The sequence below is a fragment of the Bubalus bubalis genome, chromosome 2, assembly GCF_019923935.1.
Source record: "Bubalus bubalis isolate 160015118507 breed Murrah chromosome 2, NDDB_SH_1, whole genome shotgun sequence".
In the NCBI taxonomy this organism is placed as follows: Eukaryota; Metazoa; Chordata; class Mammalia; order Artiodactyla; family Bovidae; genus Bubalus; species Bubalus bubalis.
The window spans coordinates 13268186-13291115 of record NC_059158.1 but is presented as its reverse complement, the minus strand read 5'-3'; the positions used below and the strand labels follow the sequence as shown (position 1 = coordinate 13291115).

General features: G+C 41.4%; 1 long non-coding RNA gene across 3 annotated transcripts in view; it reads right to left on the bottom strand.

Annotated features, from left to right (window-relative positions):
- LOC102410567 overlaps positions 1–22930 on the bottom strand; it is a 126880-nt gene that overhangs the window by 91080 nt on the left and 12870 nt on the right. For 2 of the 3 annotated variants that reach the window (XR_328789.4, XR_006639925.1), the window contains exon 2: positions 17266–17394. This is a non-coding gene — a long non-coding RNA (uncharacterized LOC102410567). Of the gene's footprint in view, positions 1–17265; positions 17395–17579; positions 17673–22930 lie in introns of those variants that run through there. The other variant, XR_006544348.2, reaches the window with a different exon arrangement.

Sequence of the window (22930 nt, the reverse complement as noted above, 5' to 3'; positions counted from 1 at the left end):
GAGGAGAAACTGAAGGTTTTGGAAGTGAACATCGGGCACAAGGATTTATAAAGAACACCACTGAGCCACATAGTCCTGGGAGATGAGAGTCCAAAGGGCCAGAAATCTGTCTCCTCTGACCTCTCTGGACCTCAGTTTCCCAACCTTTATTCCTGCAAAGAGGAGTGGTAATATTTCCCTGAGTTTTGAATAATTCCTAACATTATGGATGAGATGTCATTTTCCATAATCTCCTGGGGTCAAGCTTTGCTGGATTGCTACTGCAAGCAATCCTGGGGGAATTGTACGTACTCACTAAATTCTTGAGTGAAAGCATATTTGAACCTCCTGTTTTTTTAAAACTGAGTACCATATCCTAAACATTTAGTTTGCTTCTTGCTTTTGCATTATGATAAATGTCCTAGTTCCTAAATCTTTCAGTATATCTTTATTTCCATAGAATAAATGCCTAAATGAAAAGGTTCTGAATAAAGCTGGTATTCTAAATGCATATGAACAGATTTTTCTCTCTCAAGTTTGCATAGATTTTTCACTTTGACCAATAATAAAAGAAAGGTTTTCACCAAAATTTTGCCAAAACTTAGTTTTATAATTTTTAATCAATAAGATTTAAACAGGTATGCCATTGTTTTAATTGGCATCCTCTGCATTACTGATAAGGTTAAACATTTTCTACATGAATGATACATTATTAATTCTTTGAGAAGCAGGTATTCATGTTCTTTCCAAGTTTTTCTATTAGTATGTTAAATTTTTCTTCATTGAGTCTTAAAAACTCTTTTTATCTTAAAGCTGTTAAGGTTTGTGAAGTGTCTCAAACACTGTAAATATTTTTTCCAACTGTTGTTTTTTTTTTTTCCATTTTAAGCCATTAAAGCATAGTATATATAATATCAGCCTTTCGGACAGGAAGAACTGAATTTGAACACCAGCTTTGTCTCCTCATAACAGTATAATCTTGAGCAAATTATTTATCCTCATAAAGCTTCAGCTTCTCATCTGTAAAATGGGAAGTATAATACCTACTGTGTAGGACTTGTTTTAAGCAATGTTAACTTGACTAATTTAAGCAAAACAATGTACTGGAAAGATACTGAGATAATTCAGCAAATTATGAAAGAGTGGTAAACAATCAGGCCTTAGGAAGGGCAACAACCACCAGCACCCCATGGGTGAGCAGCAGGAGCCCTTCCATGGACGGCCCACTAAGGTCCAGCCATCTCATGACCCAGCTCTAGTTGTTCTTTGTTCCCGGCATTGACAGTCTATATTCAAATTCCTGGTTGAGAGAATGTGACTGTCCTAATCTACATTACACACCTCTCTCTATAATCAGGAAGTGGGGCTTGATTATAGAAAAAAGAGGTGATATATGTGTGTGAAGCGTGCAGCCGAAGCATGCTTCGAACAAAAAAGACCCGGGGGAGGGACGGTGAAAAGTAAGAGAGGAGAATAAGGGGGCAGCGAAGGGGAGAGGAAAGGTCAAGAAAGACAGAAATAAGGGAGGAGGGGGGAGGGAGAGAGGAAGCTACTCCAGTACTAAGCTCCTTATCTGCCCCTTGAGTAAACTGGTAAAAATAGTACTCATTCGTAATAATGTGCAATATTTTTTCTCTGGATTTTATATATATTTAGAAAAAAAGAGATTCCATTGAAGTCAGAATCTTTAGTAAGTTTCTCATGGTAAGTTATCTTTTACTCTTATTGAACTTATTCCCAAGAGAGCCAGCCCTTGAATCAAGCTGAAAATCTTCTCAGCACTGTCAGGGCTTAATCCTCCGTAGTAACCATAAAGCACAGCAAGTCTATTCCATTGACTCTGCTGCCCTGGGATATATTACGCGTGTTTGAGTGTATTCTCGAATAGAAAGGAATCCTGAATGGAACAAGGACTTGAAGACAACCTTTCAGAAGATCCACTGCTTCAAAGCCAAAACAGAAATGCCTGAATATCAAGCTTTCAAATTTGTATAAAATAACCATGATGGAAAATTCTCCAAAAACGCTACTCTTGGAAGGGACTTAATGCTTTCTGGACTTAATTTCCTGTATTTAAATGAGTTTAATGGTATCTACCTCTCATGATTACTCTGAAAATTAAAACAAGATGAAAATAAGATTAAAATTGTAAGCACCTTTTAACAGAAATCCACATTATGCCATCTCTTTTTCCTTTGAGCCAGTTGACAGCACTATGAAAGCTTTCCTTGCTTGATTTCATACACACATATATATATTTATGTATAAATATATAAGTGTATAATACTGGGTTAACCATTAAAGTTCATGTGGGTGTTTCCGTAAGATGGTACATAAAAATCCAAACAAACTTTTTGGCCAACCCAACATATCATGACTAGTGAATATATTAATAAAGACCATAAAATATTTAACAAGAGGTCTACAGAGCATCTTAGCACTATCCAAACATGATACTACTCTTCACAGCAACCCTGCGAGTTCCATCTTACAGATGAGGAAAACAAAGCTCAGAACGGTTAAGCAAGGAGCACGTGAAAGTTCACATTTATCTCTCAGTCAAGAGCTTGTGCTCTTTTCACATTTATCTCTCACTCAAGAGCTTGTGCTCTTTCCAGTGAGCCACATTATCTCCTAGGAAGATACAATGATCCATAAGCAAATCTTTATAGAACGAGACATCACAGTAGTCAGCTTCTCAAGAATGTGATTTCTCCAGCCAGTTCTGAAAGAACATGAAGTAAACCAATGAGTGGTTTAGTGTATCCAACCTTAGCCCTGGCTTAGTTTGCAGAAGATGTTGGATGTGGGCATATAGAAAAAAAAAATCTTGTCTGCAGTTTGGGGGAAGACTCCTTGAGGGACAAGGGATTCCAAATACTATCAAACACTTCTTGAAAAGGGCTTGAGAAAACCATCAAATTTTAGGTAAGTAAGATTTTTAAATTCCTCCTCCCTCCACCCCCATTCACCAACCCAGCAATTTAGACTTTTATTTTTGTTATTAAAGAAAAGGAAGAAAAATAAGAAAGACAAAGTGAAGGAGGAAAGGGAAGAAGAAGAGGAAGAGGGTGGGGAGAAGAGAAGGCTAACCAATGTGTACAAGTCTCTTATCAGTAGTTTTCAGAACTGGTAACTTTTGATTGGGCTTCCCTGAAAGGAAAGTTATGACCAACCTAGATAGCATATTCAAAAGCAGAGACATTACTTTGCCAACAAAGGTTCATCTAGTCAAGGCTATGGTTTTTTCAGCGGTCATGTATGGATGTGAGAGTTGGACTGTGAAGATGGCTGAGTGCTGAAGAATTGATGCTTTTGAACTGTGGTGTTGGAGAAGACTCTTGAGAGTCCCTTGGACTGCAAGGAGATCCAACCAGTCCATTGTGAAGGAGATCAGCCCTGGGATTTCTTTGGAAGGAATGATGCTAAAGCTGAAACTCCAGTACTTTGGTCACCTCATGTGAAGAGTTGACTCATTGGAAAAGACTCTGATGCTGGGAGGGATTGGGGGCAAGAGGAGAAGGGGACGACAGAGGATGAGATGGCTGGATGGCATCACTGACTCGATGGACATGAGTCTGAGTGAACTCTGGGAGTTGGTGATGGACAGGGAGGCCTGGCGTGCTGCGATTCATGGGGTCACAAAGAGTCGGACACGACTGAGCGACTGATCTGATGGCTCACTTGGTAAAGAATCCGCCTGCAATGCAGGAGACCCTGGTTAGATTCCTGGGTCGGGAAGATCTGCTGGAGAAGGGATAGGCTATCCACTCCAGTATTCTTGGGCTTCCCTTGTGGCTCATCTGGTAAAGAATCCACCTGCAATGTGGGAGACCCGGGTTTGATCCCCTGGAGAAGGGAAAGGCTACCCACTCCAGTATTCTGGCCTGGAGAATTTCATGGACTATATATAAGTCCATGGGGTCGCAAAGAGTCAGACTGAGCTACTTTCACTTTCTTTCAAGCTTTGATTATTGTTTTTCTCCCCAAAGGGTCATACCATTTAAAGTCAATCTTTCAAAGAATCTGCTATATCAGCAACACAAGGGAAACTCCAAGGTACCAAGTTTTAAAATTTTATAGACATCAAATTATTTCTATGATATAAACCTGTTGGCATCACCAACTCAATGGACATGAGTTTGAGCAAACCCCAGGAGATAGTGAAGGACAGGGAAGCCTGGTGTGCGGCAGTTGATGTGGTCACAAACAGTAGGACACGACTTAGTAACTGAACAACAACAAACATACTAGAAAATCCTCCAAGGAGATTGATCCTAAAGTTTATCTCATTTGGATAGTCATAGCCTTAAATGACATTTCCTCAAATTCTCTGAATTGGAGTTCAAGAAATAAATATTATACATATCTCCTTTTTTTTTTTTTAGTATTTGGAGATGAAATTTTTTTCAACCAATGTTAGGAAAGAGTCAATCAGATTTGTATAGGGAACACCGAGGGGGCTTCAAAATGCAACTCTCCTCTCTTCGAATCACACCATCCAGCTAGACTCTGAATGAGGCTGCACTCCAACGGGATTGACATCAGCCCCACCTATCCCTGGTGGAGTCTTGTTATTAAATTATTTCTCAAAGATTCATCTTCCCCTAGTCTTCGGAAGCAGTACAGCTGGGAGTCATTAGCTGTAATCAGTGGGCAGCACACAAAAAGAGGAAGCAGTGGGGGAATGCTCTGTCTTTCTGTAGAAGCCATCTGGGCAGAGGGAATTTGGTTTTAAACCCTAGGGGGTGGGGGAAGTTATTGGGATCTTGTTATATTTGGACTTGACTTCAGACCCTAAACAAAAGAGCTTTTTTTTCCCCCAGAACTTTGCTGTTTTGAAACAGAAGTAGAAGATAGCAGTAGCAAGCTCGTGGCCATCTCACGGGACATTATGATCAAAGCAGACAACAATCTGAAAACAAAAGACAAATGCTAGTAGGTCAGGAGCCTGCTTCTGGTTTCGAGTTTTTAAAAGAAAGAAGGATCTCATCCTACTGTGAGCAATCTCTTTTTCTCTCCCCTTCCTCCCCATGCTCACAAAGAAAGCATAACTCTTCCACTAGGGGAAAAAAAAAAAAAAGAGGATTATGTGTGTCCATACATAATCTCCATAAGTACTCCATACAAAGAGACCACTTTTGACTTCTTTCATAAGAGGGGAAGTATCACATGTTTTCATTTCACCTTTTCTCTCTTTTCTCTGAGGATGCTGGTAATATGGTTTAAGAAATAAAGAGCAAGAACATACTTTGAGGCCAGAATCCTGGGTTTAATCCTGGTTCCACTACTTACTGACTGTGTGGTCTTAGCAATGTAGGCCAACTCGGGGCCCCAGCTCCCTAGCCTATAAAATAAGCTTAAGGATAGATATCTCATAAAATGGCTAAGAGAACTAGTGATGCTGTGTGTTAAGCACCTACACATACTCCCCGGAACATAGCAGACCTCCAACAATTGGCTGCTATTCTTATTGATGTTACTTATACCAAACTTTCAATAAAAGTAGCAAAACTTACCAAATCACTTCACAGGACTGGGGGCGGGCAGGTGAACAAGGGGAGAGAGTTGACAGAGTTAGGCAAACATGGCTCATACCTCCAAACCAGAAGTCCCTAACCTGAGGATATATGGGAACAAGACCACCTATAGCTGTGTGTTTTGGTTTCATCGCGGAGTATTTTTTCACTTATTTTGAGCATCTTAAAATGCATATTTGCTTTTAAAATGTATGTTTCTAGCATTCCTTGAAAAGCTGAAAATTTCGCAGCCCTGGGCCAGCATTCCTGAAAAGCAATAAAGTGCTAAGGCTGAATAGGGATCAGAAATGACATGTGTTCTTCAATTTGCCACAGTCCCCGCCCCCCTTGCCCCCCACGCCCAGCTCTTCCCAATTATAGGATTCTGAACCTGTGTCACCAACTTGTCCTGCCTGGTCTTTTTAGGCATTTGAACCTGCAATGGCTTCTCTAGCCCTCTACCCTTAAGTGCAGATGGCTGAGAATAAGAGAAAATAAAGATGTTTCGTGAAAGAAGAGTTAGTAGTTGCAGGGCAGGGAATGAAAAGAAAATCATGTAGCATCTTGATTAAGGGGTTAGTGGGCCAAGGGCACCAGACCCAGGGCCTCCTCCAGGAACTTAGAGACTTACCATTTAACTTCAACAGGTCTCAACATGCCTTCTCACATGTAAGAGGCAGCTGATATTTACTCTGACACTTTACAACATAGATATGAGGATCAAATAATATAATGTATGTGAGCAAAGTAGAAAGTGCTATGTATAAATAAAAGGTAGATGCCAAACAGAATGGACACAACATTAAAGGGAAGAAAAGCATTTGCTAGCCTATTTCTAATATTTATTATATCTTCCACAGAAATCACACAACTAAAGGAGATCTTTAAAATAATTAATCTAGCCCTCAATTTTATAGATGAGCAAAGAGGCTTCCCTGGTGGCTTTGATGGTAAAGAATCTGCCTGTAATGCAGGAGATCCAGTTCAATCCCTGGGTCAGGAAGATCCCTTGGAGAAGGGAATGGCTACCCACTCCAATATTCTTGCCTGGAGAATTCCATGGACAGTGGAACCTGGAAGGCTGCATACAATCCATGGGGTCGCAGACATGACTGAGCAACCAACTCACTCAATCTGAAACATGGGCTTCTCTGGTGCTCAGTGGTAAAGAATCTGCCTGCCAATGCAGGAGATGTGGGTTCAACCTCTGGATCAGGAAGATACCCTGAAAAAGGAAATGGCAATTCACTCCCATATTCTTGCCTGAGAAATATCATGGACAGAGGAGCCTACTGGGCTATAGTCCATCAGTCGCAAAGAGTCAGACAGGACTTAGTGACTAAACAACAATGAACTGAAACACAAGAAGCAGCTTTCATGAAGCTTACAATATAATGAAGTAAGTCACGATGTAGGAAAAGGATATGCACTGAAGAGATACCTGAAACCACGTGAGCCTCTGTTATTAAGTTTAGGGGTGGAAGTAGCAAGTCACCTGGAGCAAAAAATAATGATAATAATTGCTTTTAGAAAACAATTGCTTTTAGAATAACCTAAAAAAAAACTGAAATTGCTTCTGCCCTGAACTTCAACCTGTAAGGGTGATAGGCACCCCTGTGCTCAGAGAAAAGGATGTAAAGGACACAGGTACCACACGCAGACACAGAAGATGTCTCCCTTTGACTGCTGAGCTCTGGATGAGAGCTGATGAGCAGTGAAACAATTTGCAGACACTACAAGTCTTCTGAAGAGGGAAAACTCAAAGTGCCTGAAATTCAGAATTAGGACATCTGTCAGCAAGGACCAGAAAGGCTCTTACCCAAGGTCCACTGGCAAGAGAGGAGAGTCCCAAAGTGGAGCTCACCAGGAAAGAAGGGGCGTAAGGTCAAAACAAGGGTCTAAGAGTTCTGGTGAGTACGGGGGAGGCTGGAACCCCTTCTGCATTATTTTGGATTGTCTTTGGAACATATACCAAGATAGGATTAGATACACAAGAGATTTCTATCCTTCCAATGCCCTTGGCTGACTCCCTTAATTGCCAAATCAGTGCAATTGACAGTAAATTCATGGGAAGTTAAAGGAGGGAAAGCTCTCATCCGGCTGAAGCCATCAGGAAGGCCTTCCAGAGCAGGAGAGAAGGGCTCTGCTTCTTGAAAGATGGGCAGAATTCAGAAGGACAAGGAGGTGCAGTTGGATGTTCCAGATGGGGAAACACAGGACACTGAGGAGAGAGCGAATAAAACAGCTGGACAGGTACAAGGAATATCAGAAAATAGGGAACGGTGAGTTGGGACCAAGCCAGGAATTTTACCCAGAAGTAAGCGGAAAGTTACTAGAGTTTTGAAGGAGGGGTGAAGCCATCAAAGCCTTTGAGAAGAACACTGTGACCAGAGCCCTCTGCCTGGTGGTTCAAAGGAGAAGGGGACCTAAGGTTTTGGAATTTATTTAAGCAAACTAACAAAAGGACTGGAAAATGATTATAATACTAGTGAATACAGAAGAGATCAATGTTAGAGAAGAAAGGACTGAGCAAATTCCCATGACAGAAATCACAGAGATGGTTCCCAGAAAGAAGGACTCAAAAACAGGATCAGATACAGATAAGAAACCATTCTGAATAGCTTTTATCTTAGGGAGTCTGTATTTGAACCAATTCTGAAGTAAATGAGGTTAAGAAATGTTTATGGTAGAAGATTTGCGTGTAGAACACTGTTTTCCTCTTCTTAGTTTCAGGGCAGTCAGTCAGAAGAAATTAAGTGTAATTAAACATAAAAAAGTATCAATTAGCTCTGATTCTCCCATCTACAGAGAGAAATGACCAGTTGGGGGTGGGTGATCTAATCCTCTTTCAAGTCTCAGAAGGAGTCAGAAACAAGACATATATCTAATCACATAGGGACGTAAAGGGTCCCCAGTACCAATAGGGGCTTTTTTTCCCCAAATTAGTCCTTATTCAGCAGGGCATTATAATCTCTAAAGTAGTAATGTTTTACATCCTATGGACTTATCCTAACACAAACCTGACAGACTTGGGTGAAAAGAAATCTTAGTCTTGAATGATATTCTACTCCTACCCATCACTGAATATGTAAAACCTTTATATATCTCACAAGAGGAAGCATAATCTGGCAGAGTAAGGTCACATTGAGAGGTTCAGGATAGACGCAGCTCTTGTTGGGGAGGAAGCTAGCCCACCACAGGCTCCACACATCTAAGACCCTTGGCCCAATGCTTGCCTGTGAAGAACATCCTTCCTGCAGAACCCTCACCCCAAAGGCCCGAGGTGCAGGAAGGCGATTCACTGGGTTTGTCCACTGTGTACCACATGGGCTCAGGGAACTCGGTTTCTTTACCTGAGGGCTGGCTGCCAGAGACCTAGTTTCACATGGGAGGGTTCTACCGGAGTGTAAGGAGGGGAATCTAACCAGTCTCACTTCATTTTCCATCTCCCTTAGCAGAATGGAAAGGGCAACTTTCACTTCTTTCACCTTCCCTGGAATTTGCACAAAATCAGTCCAGTTCAGTCACTCAGTCGTGTCTGACTCTTTGTGACCCCATGAATCACAGCACGCCAGGCCTCCCTGTCCATCACCATCTCCCAGAGTTCACTCAGACTCACATTTGTTGAGTCAGTGATGCCATCCAGCCATCTCATCCTCTGTTGTCCCCTTCTCCTCCTGCCCCAATCCCTCCCAGCATCAGGGTCTTTTCCAATGAGTCAACTCTTTGCATGAAGTGGCCAAACTATTGGAGTTTCAGCTTCAGCATCAGTCCTTCCAATGATACTGCAGGACATTTTCCAAACCATGATCTGCAGAACAGGAGACACTGCTGGGTGTTCCACAACTAGATGCTGTGAGAGAGTGAGCACGCACACAAGCTTGTTATAACAGTAGCTCTGAGAAGCCCCCAGTAATGTAGGCTTTATTATCTTACTAAAGAAACCTGGTTAACCACATTTAACCCAAAGTCTCTTGACTTCAAAGAGCTTTTTTTTTTTTTCTTTTTCACAGAGTATTTTTTTTAAATCTCATAAGACACTAATGTCCTGCATAATACATTTGGGAATTGTTTTTTAATTCGAAAAATGAGGAGTGAAGTAAAATCAATATTACATAAGCAACAGTTATTTCCAACATTAGAATACAAAGCTGTGTTTTTACGTCATCTTGGTATTACAGGTCTAAAATCAAAGTCTTCATCTGACTAATTTTTCTGCATAAAGCTGTACACCCTGAATTATCTGGCATTTGTAGAGAATGAAGGAACCAAACCAGCACAGAATAACCCTCAAAATGTTTTTGAAGACAGTGACACACCTCCTCATCTTCTCTCTCCAGCCTCTTCCCAATAACGGTACACTGTATGTAACAAGCACTAACTTCTCTCTAAGAACAAAGTAATGAGTTATGATGCTCCCTCTTGTACTAATGTAATCTATATGTGAGAAGAATATGCCCGAAATATTCTTCCTTTTACAAGCATAGTAGGATAATATTTCAGTGATTACTTATATACATTAATATAAATGAGAAACACTATGAGTTACAAAATAGATAATTTGCAAGCAAGTTTTCAGTGAGTCATTTCAAATTAGAAAATTTGATAACTTCAAGCATAGACACCACACATTGTTGAAAAAACAGTGGGTTAATGAACCTGATTGTAGGTCCCCACCTCCCTCCGCCCCACCCCCCACACTTCCTGAGCTGGGATATTGAAATGGACACGAATTTACATTCCCCTCAACAGTGCCTGGGGGGGAGAGGGGGGTGGGCGGGGGCGGGGGCAGTCCCTTTATTCCACTCCCTCTCCAGCATTTGTTATTTGTGGACTTTTTAATGATGGCCCTTCTGACCAGTGTGAAGTGGCACCTCAAGAAAACATATTTTAGCAATATGTAACAACTATTTCTAAATATCGTCCCATACCAGGCTTCCTGTGAACACTGTGGACTGAGGTACACCAATCAGGTCCTTGTCCCACAGAGGGGAGATAGTGGAGCACTGGGAAGAAGCCTTAAACATGATGTTATGTTGCTGCTGCTGCTGCTAAGTTATTTCAGTAGTGTCCGACTCTGTGCGACCCCATAGATGGAAGCCCACCAGGCTCCCCTGTCCCTGGGATTCTCCAGGCAAGAACACTGGAGTGGATTGCTATTTCCTTATCCAATGTATGAAAGTGAAAAGTAAAAGGGAAGTCGCTTAGTCGAGCCTGACTCTTAGCGACCCCATGGACTGCAGCCTACCAGGCTCCACCATCCATGGGATTTTCCAGGCAAGAGTACTGGAGTGGGGTGCCATTGCCTTCTCCATATGTTATGTTAACATTTTTGTTAATGTCAATGTCTTCCTAATATTAAGGCTATTTACAAATCCTTTGTCTTCAAAATATAAGTTTTGTTCTTTTAGGACCAGGAGAGGATGAAGTGGATTTGGAAAATTAATGTTTTTACAAAATGCCCCTAATCTAAACCACAGAAGTGAAGAAAGATATAAAACATTTTGAGAAAAAAATCAATATTAGATTTGGATTATAAAAACTTTACAGTAGTTATTAAGCATAACATTTTCAGAGCATTTTATAAAGAGAAGATGAAAATTCCCAGCAGTCTTTACATCATCAAGGAATGCATTTCTCCTTGAATTTACTTCAAAGAGAAAATAGAGGGACAGCAAAGGAATACTGGGTTATAAAATGGTCTTTGGTCCCAAGTGCTCAGGAGACTAATTAAATACTTAAAGACAATTCTGATCAGAATAGAGAGTAAGTAAAATCAACGAGGTACAGAAGTAAAGCTAAGACATTCACCTGGATAATAAAGTCCTTCTCCATATGATTCAAATTATAGCCACTGGAAAATGAGAGAAATAGCAGCAGTCAAGACAGGTCAAAAGATGAGAGGCAAATGCCAGGAAGGGTGTTTGAACTGCTCATCTATGTCATTGGGCCAGTGTTATCAATGAGACCATCGGCTCTATTTTGAAGAACGTTGCTAAAATGATTCAGGTGTTAGAGGGCCATACTGAATGGTTACTTGGCTTCTCCCAATTTATTTTCCCCAACTCCACTATCAACTGTTTGAAAGGACTTAAGATTCTGAAACTCTAATGTGCCCCACTCCCCTGAGTGGGTATGTTGCTATGTAACAAAGAACATGCCAGTTTATCTTCCCCAGCACTAGGCACAGCTGGAAGGAAAGAAAAGGAAACCCATTTTAAAACATTTTAAAGCTACTCTCTATTCCAGACTATGAGACTGCTCTCTTTAGGATCTAAAATATGCTTACTTTAACCCATCTTTGTTGATACAACCACAAACTTCAGCAAATACTGGAACCAGACTCAACTAGATTTCTTATAAACTTTCATATGTGAGCAAAATTCCCCTTTGATTTTGCCTAATGTTCATCTGCTATAATTTTTACCAAGTTCTAAAAAGGAAATCTTCTAGCGTTCTCTATTATGTATTTTACGGTAAAAGGAAAAAAAATGGCAATTGGACAACACTTAGCCATTTCAAGCTATAGTAAATTTGTCTCTTCATCCTCTCAAAAACTTTTTTCTGATAGTCATCATTTATCTTTATGTTTTATAAGCAGTCCTTCTAACCCATGGAACTCTTTTTTTTTTTTTTTTTCCTGACACTCAAAGCAATGAGGGTAATCGGACTTACTCTTACAGGAGAGAAAAATAAAACCAGGAGTCAAACCTTCAGGTTGTTGGTGGTAGTTGGGTTGTGGGGCCACTTTTTTTCCTGATACAACACTTAACATGTTCACAACTGGCCTACTCTCCACTGGAGACAGGCGCTGTCCTACATGCAAAGCTGAGAGCTCATGTCCTCTGCCTTTGGCCTCAGATCGTCTCTGAGACCTGGCATCCCACAGAAAGCCAGGAGCCCTGCCTTGAGAGATCTGAGAGCCTTCTATTTCAGGCATCAATTGGCTATGTAACCCTGGACCAATCTCTGGTAGCTTCTCTGAGCTTCAAGTGCTATTCAGCCTTCCCTGACTTCCTCCAGTAGGTCTTTCTCCCTACTGTCCACTTCTTCCTTATGGAACTGTTCATATTTGTGTGGTATCAGAGAGATTTACATACAGCTGCATCTTCTCTACCAGATGTAGACAGAAACCAAGTTCACCCATATTTCTAGCTCCCTCTTCTCTCTACTCCAAGGCCCAGAGACTTGACCTTTAATAGATATCAATAAGTACTCATTAGATTAAAAACAAAACTTATAAATATATTGGGTTGGCCAAAAAAGTCATTTGGGTTTTTCCATAAGATGTTAAGGGAAAACCTGAACAAACTTATCGGCCAACCCAACGTTTCACTATGCCAGTCTCTCTTCAAATATAAGTGGGCATAGAAAAGGGTGGTCATAATTGCTAACTAGCTTTAGGCTATTTACCAGAAAAGGAAAGCCATATTCATTATGAAATTAACAGTGCTATATGATAGATAAACTTACATAAGTGTTGTATGATAAGGAATACAGGGACATCAAAATCTTGATTCCAGTTATGAAAACTTTGGGAAAGAGCAATGTGTGTGTCCTGCAGCTGGCCTCCCATATTGTTCCCATGGTGACCCTACTCTTCGGCATGTCCCCTCGGCCAAGTTTAGTCAGCAGAGAACAAAGTGCTCTCCCCCTAGTATAGCTGAGACAACCTCGGCCTCTTTTGGTACCTGGAACTCCAAGCTCTCTCCAGCATTAAAAGAAAGCACACTCACTACTACTAGTATTAAGAGAAAGGGAAGGGGCCTTAAATGTGCGACGAAATATCAACCTTGAAATCAGATGGGGGAATTCATACATTTTTAATGCGTCTCCTTTGTAAGGTGACACATTCCTACCCAGTAAGGAACAAGGCTGCCAAGGATATGGTTTCCTTTATAAGAAACTAAACACCTGTCATCTTAAAAAGTCCCCTATGACACCTCAAGATTTAAAAATCAGTTTCCTTTCACATACGTAATGACATATCCAAGAAACATGGGCTTCAGAAAGGAGCGGGATCAAAGGCCCTATGTCTGAAGACTCAGATTATATTCACATTCACACTCTAGTAAGGCACAGCCATGGCACCCCACTCCAGTACTCCTGCCTGGAAAATCCCATGGACGGAGGAGCCTGGTAGGCTTCAGTCCATGGGGTCGCTGAGGGTTGGACACGACTGAGCGACTTCACTTTCACTTTTCACTTTCATGCATTGGAGAAGGCAATGGCAACCCACTCCAGTGTTCTTGCCTGGAGAATCCCAGGGATGGGGAAGCCTGGTGGGCTGCCGTCTACAGGGTGACACAGAGTCGGACACGACTGAAGTGACTTAGCAGCAGACCTCTTTGAAGCAGCAGCCTCTTCCTCCCAGAGATGCTCCTGAATCCACCCCTGAGTGGCCTTGCCACCAGGCAGTACACAATCAGCTGGACCACATCCATGACCACAGGTGGGAAGGATGGGGAGCGTTTCTACTTCAGAAGGATGTGTAAAGCCAGGGGCTCAGTACCTGTGACTCGTGAAGTTTGACTCAAAATTCTCAAATCATTCCATTACCCCCCAAATGGCAAGAACAATCTAGTGCAAGTGGTGGTAAAAGTTACAGAAGCGTTGTAAGTGAATCCACTTTGGAAAATGGCTCTTTGTGAAATGAATGCCCATAAAATGCTTGTTAAAGCTAAAAAAAAAATAGAAGGCACAGCCCACAAGGCCGTCTCTGATCTGGCCTAGTTACCCCCACATTCTTGAACACTGACACATTGAGCAGCTCATGACCGGACACATGGGGCATCTTCTCGGCTCCTTCCTCTTGTCTGCTAGTTGCATCCCTTTAAGGCTCCGCTTGCTGAATCCATTCTACAATGTGGTATTTTCCCCTGCATCTGTGCTCACGTATGACTTTATTTAGTACTTGGATATCATGTTTGGTTAGTTGAGGATCTGTGTGGCCCTCAGCACCCTAAAAGACAATGCTTTATCCATTGTTCATTTTCAGAAATTAGCATAGTGCCTGACATATAACTGTGTCTATGCATACCCATTCTCCCACTTTTTTGGAATAAAACTTGTCACTTCAGAATATCCATGCAGCCCAGGACTAAGAATCTCACAAGCCACCTTGCATCTGGGTGGGGCCATCTAGTCAGCTCTCCCCAGGGTAAGGGATCAGAAGTGACATTTGCTACTTTCAGGCCAAGTTGGTTAAGAACTGGCTGTGCCTTCTTAACTCTCTGCTTCCCTTTATATCAGCTGCATGCAAAAGACTCAAAGATTTGGCAGGGTCACAGGATAGAAGGAACCTAAGTTTCTGAGTTGCTACATGGAGGAAAGCCTCTCACCAACTAGGAACACCCTCTTTAGATTGTTACAGGGCAGGAAATTAACTTCTATTGTGTTAAGCCACTGAAATGTGGGGCTTCCTTTGTTATAGCAGCTTCACCCTGACTTGTACAGATTAATTTTCAAACTGTGTATTTTATTTTATTAAATAATTCTGTGTAACAAGCAATGCTTAGTCCCTCTAATGTCTAAATCTCAAAGCATGGGTATAGGAGAGTAAAGGAAAGGGAATGTGGGCAGGGGAAGGAGAGGGAAGGAAAGAGGAAAAAATGGAGGAAGAGAGGAAGGAAAAAGAAGCTGTATACAGTGAAAAATTGTAGTCAAGCTGCCACCTCAAGCGTAAGCTGCCTATATCCTTATCATCAATCAAGTACACTGTGACAGGTCATTTGCTAACTTTGCTGCTGTATCTGCAATGTCTGAGATTTCCTGAGATGTAGTAGGCATAAACACCGATTTAATCAGTGCTGAATTAATTAATAAATAATAAAATTATGGATTAATACCATGTCTTTGAAAAGGAAAGGGAAAGTTAGTCACTTAGTAATGTCCGACTCTTTGTGATCCCATGGACTGTAGCCCACCAGGCTCCTCTGTCCATGGAATTCTCCAGGCACGAATACTGGAGTGGGTTGCCATTTCCTTCTCCAGGGGATCTTCCCAACCCAGCGATTGAACCCAGGTCTCCCGCATTGAGGGAGGACTCTTTAACAACTGAGACACCAGGGAAGTCTTTGCTTCTCTACAAAATGACCCCAAGAAGTCACACCTCCTATGATACTTAATCAAGCGTAAAATAATTTCTCTCCTCCAGAAGTTTAAAAAACAACACGTAAGATGGTAACATTCATCTGAATGCCTATGATGTTCCATGGGCCTTATGGAATCTGTGTTCCCTGCAAGTGTTCTTCTGAAATATCAGCATATTGCTTGCTGTTAAAGAGCTGATGCTTAATGGTTGGCTCTGAAGTAAATGAAAGGCAGAATTGTTCTCCCTTTCTTATCCTAATCTCCAGAACAAGTTACTTATTATTAAAAGAATTTTTAGGAAAACCTTCAGAAGATATTTTTGGGAAGGGAGAGTGGGGGAAAGAGAATTTTCTAAAACAGGAAAAAAAAAGTAATAATAATCCAACCTTAATATCAAGTAAAGAGAAAAGAGATCGAAAGTAGTGATAAGACCAATTGAATCTACATGCTATGGTCCTATGGTCCAATTATTGCAATATATATATGATACTAAATTTTGCCCAGTCCTGCTAATCAGACAGCAGCTCACTGCGTCTGTTTATCTCCAGGCCATTACCCATTTGTACAGTAAATCTGCATTTCCAGAGATGGCCTAAAATAGAAACCCATGCTGTCTAAATTTGTTTGGGGACATATCAGGCAACAGTTAGAAATTTTTAAATGACCAACTTGCATTCCACTGAGGCACTGAATGAATTTATTAGGAAAAGCTAAAAACTGAATAGTATTTTCTGGAGTAGGCTAAGGTTAGCGCTGCCAGTGAAAATGTGTAACTACCAAGAGAATGGCTATCAATCAGCGCTGATTTTCAAACAGAAATGTGGAAAAAATGAAATTAAATGGGGAAGGGGAATGTCTGTTTTCCTCTGTATGGCCCTTTCCAACTAGGTCAATGATATAATTAATTCCTCAGGAAGACACGCAAGCTCCCACCACTAAAATTATGATAGAAGATAACAAGTTTTCCCACAAGCCAGAGGGTATTTCTCGGCTGAAGCAACCTTTGATCAGAAGATGGACACGCAGGCTCTGAAAGGGCTGATGCTCAAAGGACCGATATTGTGTGATTGATTGGTTTCTAATAGAGAGTATGGTGCTGCCGTGGGGAAGAGGGCTCTCGAGAGAGACAAGCCCAGCTATTGTTTGGCTGCTCTCATGTTAGCGAGTGCCCTGCGGTAACCCTCATGCTCTGAAATACTCATATTGGTTATTTCAAAGTTGGGTGCAGAATTGTGCTTTCCCGTGTCTGTCACTAATGGCTTGCAGCTGTTGCTAATCTGTGCCTCTGATTTCCTTTGATTACTATGTGTATTGATGCCTGTGGTAAATAGGCATCTGCCAGGTGCCAGCACAATCAGGGGAAAATATATAAAAAGTTCCCTGTTTCAAATTCAATGTGACATTGTGCAAGTTGAGAGGCAGCCATTTAACTATTCAGAGGAAACGGCTTCCTGGGGCACCTCCGGCCTCCTGGCCAGGGACATTCCTCCCATTTCTCCCCCCGCCCACCCCATGAGGCTGGTTTTCTTTACCATGGTTTTCGGCCACAAGGAGAGGGTTTCCTTCTTGTAGCCCGAGACATCAACAGAGAGGAACATCTAAGATGGGTGGTCCAGACCCAAGTTTCTAGAGAGCACCTCACCCCTCAGCTGATTTGAGGCTTAAAGCACCTTACCTGGACCGTGAACTGCCCCCAGACATTCTCCACGACCGCTCTCCTGTGCTTTCCTCTCAGGAATACACCTTTCTCAGGAAGGGCTCTGAGTCACCTCACCTTCTCTTTTGGGAGAACCCTGGTGATAATCTGGAGGAAAACCAAGCAAGAGGAAGGCTTTCAGGGGAAAGATGCAAAACTCATCAGGATCAAAAAACCAACACCTGCAGGTACAAGGGAATGTAGCTTCTCTGGAGTACTTTCATCTTGTTTTTTGGTTCTAAAGGGAGGTACAGACAGAAGTAGAGTAGAGTTAACCCATTTCTTACTCTTACACAGGAATGTTGGAGAGTAACACTGAAGAAAGAAAGGAGCCTCTGGTGTCCCCAGGTAGGAGTTTTTCTCCAGGGCTTCCTCGACCCTCCTTTACTACAGCAGTTAAGAATGATGATTTTATCACTGCCAGGAATAGAGGGGAAGGCAGGTCTGCTCCGGAGTTAGCTGTTAGGTTGCAAAGTTGGGCACCCCAAGGAAGGGACCAAGAAATTTAGGCTGGCCAAATGACGCAAAGAACATTGAGAGGAAAGTCCATGAGATCCTCAGATATATTGATATTAAATAAGTCATTTGAACCTTATAAAAATCTTATATGAAAATGAGCATCTGACGGATTCTTATCATTTCTGCCTGGGCAATTTTAAAACCCAGACTGAGGGTGGGTCATTGATTTACAAGTAGAGTTCAGGAATGTTTGGTCTTCTTCCATCAAACTGGAACAAAGTGCCCACTCTAGACATTTAATCCCTGTAGCTTCAAAAACCCACCAGTAATATAGTATGTGGGCTTCCCTGGTGGCTCAGTGTTAAAGAATCCACCTGCCAAGCAGGAGACACAAATTTGATCCCTGAGTTAGGAAGATCCCCCTGGAGAAGGTAATGGCAACCCACTCCAGTATTCTTGCCTGGAAAATCCCATGGACAGAGGAGCCTGGCAAGTTACAGTCCATGCGGTCACAAGAAAGTCAGACACAACTTAGCAACTAAATGATGACAAAGACAGTATGATTCAACAATAGATAAAAATAGAACATATATGAAAGAGGACCTCATACCTAAATCAGAAGAAATGATCTGAAGAATTTAGTAAATGCCTGTTACCCCAGTGATTAAGGGAAATGGATGCATCCCTGTAATCATCTGGACATTGATTGTAAGATTCAGAAAGAAACCTCTGGGACTCCCCTACTGGCCCAGTGGCTAAGACTTCATGCTTCCACTGCAAGGGGCTGTGGTTCGATACCTGGTCGGGTAATTAAGATCCCACATCCCAGGCAGCATGGTCAAAAAAATAAATAAATAACAAAAAAAAAAAAAGAAAGAAAACTCTGAGTCGAGCAAAGTACAAGACTGATAATAAGGGTGAGTGAAGTCGCTCAGTTGTGTCTGACTCTGTGACCCTGTGGACTGTAGCCTACCAGGCTCCTCCCTCCATGGTATTCTCCAGGCAAGAGTACTGGAGTGGGTTATCATTTCCTTCTCCAGGGGATCTTCCCAACCCAGGGATCAAACCCCGGTCTCCCACATTCCAGGCAGACGCTTTAACCTCTGAGCCACCAGGGAAGAAGATAATAAGGGTATATAGCTAATAAAAAGCAAAAGTAAGAATCAACATTCTTAGAAAGATATTTTATCATTCCTTGGATATTCAGACAACGAATCCTTCAAAACTATTTGACCACACTGCATTTTATTTTAAGACAACAGTAAAAAAACAAATTCCTCAGATCCAAACTGGAAGCAAGTCAACATCTACACGGGTCCTGATGGAATGAAAAGAGGAAAGACTTTAATGAAATACAGAATATGCTGCCAAGGAGACTGACTGAAGGTAAAGACATCAAAGAGTTTTGACTCCGCTGCTGCCCTTTTAATCCAAGTTTGAACAAGTATGTAAAAGCATTTCTCTTCTCATTGACAGTCAGAAAAGAGATGGAATGAGATGAGGTGTAGAATTGATAATCATCCAGAAAACCAGTAAAAAATAAATTAAAAAGGGCTAGTTAGGGACATGTATGTCTTTTAATGCCAATTCACACAGCCACATTCCCACCATCCCCATTCCCCAAAGGAATTCAATGTCAGGCACAGCATCCTCTTGGCCTCATAAACTAACCTGCATGGCAGAGAAATATTTGGTTTTCCATCTCCTTGATATGACCTCTTGCAATTACCAGTAATCTAAGTAGTGGGATTTAAATTGCTACCACACATCTGAACACATTATATTCCAGAAAGATCTGTAAAAGGAAATGTCCCACTGGAGCTCCATCAAGGGTCTACGTCCTGCTCAGGCAATGAGGGTTGACCTGAATCCTTGGACAGCAAGGGCTAACCACAGCCAAGTGAAGTGATCAGTTGGGTCTTTTGTCCATCAACTTCCCTGCTCCATCCTAAAGAAAGCTCTTAGTAACTTGGAGGAATCAGAAATTACAAATCTACTATATGCAAACTTGAAGTTGTGACCATGAGTGTTGCTTTCATTATTGGGTGAAAGTATAAGATATCATGGAGAAGGCAATGGCACCCCACTCCAGTACTCTTGCCTGGAAAATCCCATGGATGGAGGAGCCTGGTGGGCTGCAGTCCATGGGGTCGCTAAGAGTCGGACCCGACTGAGCGACTTCACTTTCACTTTTCACTTTCATGCATTGGAGAAGGAAATGGCAACCCACTCCAGTGTTGTTGCCTGGAGAATGCCAGGGACGGGGGAGCCTGGTGGGCTGCCGTCTATGGGGTCGCACAGAGTCAGACACGACTGAAGCGACGCAGCAGCAGCAGCAGCATAAGATATCTAATGTTTAGTGTTGATCAGTTTCACATTTAATTCAGGCCATTGGAATGGCAACTGCCACTTTTCCAAATATTTGAACAGGAGTTTTGCGAGTGGGTTCCCAAATAATAATGCAAGGAAGTTATCAATGTGAGCTGCTCTGCAAATTAAAATAAAATAATTGAAGCATAAAAAGAATTGGGAAAAAATGCTGAATATTTTATGCTCCCTTTTAAAGATTCCTAAAATACACTACTACACAATAGACTCTGAGGAATCCTGAAGTTCAATAAAATTTAATCTAGAATTTTCTAACTTTATTTGATGAGAAAATTACTTTATACAGATAATGCCTATAAATACATGAGACAGTGTTTCATGTTCATGCTGTCTTACTATATCCATCTGTCTACATCAAACCAGACATTTTATTATTTACAAATTGGCAGATGTAGGGAGTACTTCTATAACAGATTGTTATCTATATAATTTGGTATATAAAGTAGCCATCATACCTAATTAATAAACCTTGGCAATAATCAAGATGAGACAAAAATCACTGTTCAGTCAAAATCCTGTGGCATGATAAGTTAACTAGGGGTCTTTCTTAATTGCTTATAATATATTTTATGAAATATTTCATTTGTATTAATGAAAGTAGGAAATGTTATGATTTTTGCCACACAGAAATGTGATCTCAGGGAAATTCTACAAGTGTTTCATAATAACATTTATCTTCTACGTCCTCACCTCCCAAAATCTCTATGTAAGTATATACTGATGAGTTTCAAAGAACTTCCACGTGAAAAGCATGTGATAGAGATTGAGGGGCCTCATTCCTTGCTTTTCTGCTGCTAAGTCACTTCAGTCGTGCCAGACTCTGTGCGACCCCATAGACAGCCTCCCACCAGGCTCCCCCATCCCTGGGATTCTCCAGGCAAGAACACTGGAGTGGGTTGCCATTGCCTTCTCCATCATTCCTTGCTTTGGAGCTTGTCAAATTCAATAGATAAGACACGATAACTGTGCTAATGCTTCAAGACATAAACCTGTAAATGCTGTAAAAGAATAAAAGAGGGCAAGCTCCCAACTACAACTGGGAATATCAGGCAAAGCTTCATGAAGTGGATGTCATTTCAGCAGAGCCCATGAGAATGTGTTGATCATTAATAAATAGAGATGAGGGGAGGACAAGAAGAGTGTTACAGCCTGACAAAGAGAAATATCAGGAAATGAAAGAGAAAGTTGCATTCAGATTATTAGGTCTTGAATACTAGGGGGCTTCCCTGGTGGCTCAATTAGTAAAGAATCTGCCTGCAGTGTGGGAGACCTAGGTTCGATCCCTGGGTTGGGAAGATCCCTTGGAGAAGGGAAAGGCTGAATACTAGGTGTGGGCGTCCTCGGTCGCTCAGTCGTGTTTGACTCTTTGTGACCCCATGAACTATAGCCCACCAGGCTCCTCTGTCAATGGGATTCTCCAGGCAGGAATACTGGAGTGGGTTGCCATGCCCTCCTCCAGGGGATCTTCTCAACCCAGGGATCAAACCCAGGTTTCCTGCATTGCAGGCAGATTCTTTACTGTCTGAGCCACTAGGGAAGCCCAATACATATGTATATATGTACACATACACATACGTACTATTGGAAAGATACATGAAGTGGCTCACAGAAAATTTCAAAGGAAATTTTGAAGAATAAGGATCTAATAGGCCGACTGAGCAGGGGACGCTACTGTCTCATCAGGAGGGATCAAGCCTCCATGTTTTCTATCCTCTACCACTCAAATCAAGATTCCTAGTCCTAGAACAGACAGCATGGCTTCACACACCCATCTCTTAGCTAGAAAAAGGCAGGGCTCCCTGATCAACAGCACATCTCAGGCAGCATTTCTTACAAAGATGTCAAGGTGGTACTATGGCAAAAGAGAAAAAAAAACAGAAAAGTGCACCGCATGGAGTCAATATGCATTTCTACCAAAAAAGAAGAGAGAGAGAGAAAAGCAAAAGGAAGCAAAAAAAACCATGGACATTGACATACAACATGAATCCAGTCACGATCCCAGAAACTGGAATATCTTCACATTCACACCTTTTGATTATCTTAAGAAAAGATTTTTCCATAACTTATTATTGACTCAGAAGGACTCCTCATCAGATTTGGAGGATTTTTTCCTATCAATAAGAATGTGACAGGATCATTTTGTCTTGTTCTTACATTTCATAAAAATTAAAATGAAATGGAACAAAGGGTATTGTTGACCTTATGCTTGAAATAAGCCAACAGTATACTAAAATGCTAATGTAACCTTAGGAGATGTGAATTGGAAAATTAAGTCCAAATGACAGGAAGTATAGTCCCAGTGCTTTCTGTGCTATTTAGATGGAGTACTGTTTTCAATTCTGAGTTTTATAATTTAGAAAGGATGCAGCTAATTAAGAGTATGCTCAGAGGACATGAGAGTATAGCAAGGAAACCATCAGAATAACAATGATGAGAAAAGGGAACAATTTATATATAGAGGAGAGGACCTGGGAAGTAATGGCAGTGGTCTTGAATGTACTATACTGTAAGGTAAAGAAAAACTAAATGTGTACCTCAAAGATCTAGAATCTAGTTCTTACTCTTTTTCTATCCTGCAGTGTGACCTGGGACAAGTTGCTTAGTCTCTCTGGGTCTTGATTGTCACATCTATAAAAGGAGATGATATGCTGTAGCCAGGGGCAAGAATTTTAAATAGACCCAGGTTCAAGTCCCATTTTCACTTATTATTGGTTGTATGATTTTGGTCTGAGCTTCTATAAAATAAAAATAAATAAAGATGAAATCTCCCTCACAGTTTATTTTCACAATAAAATAA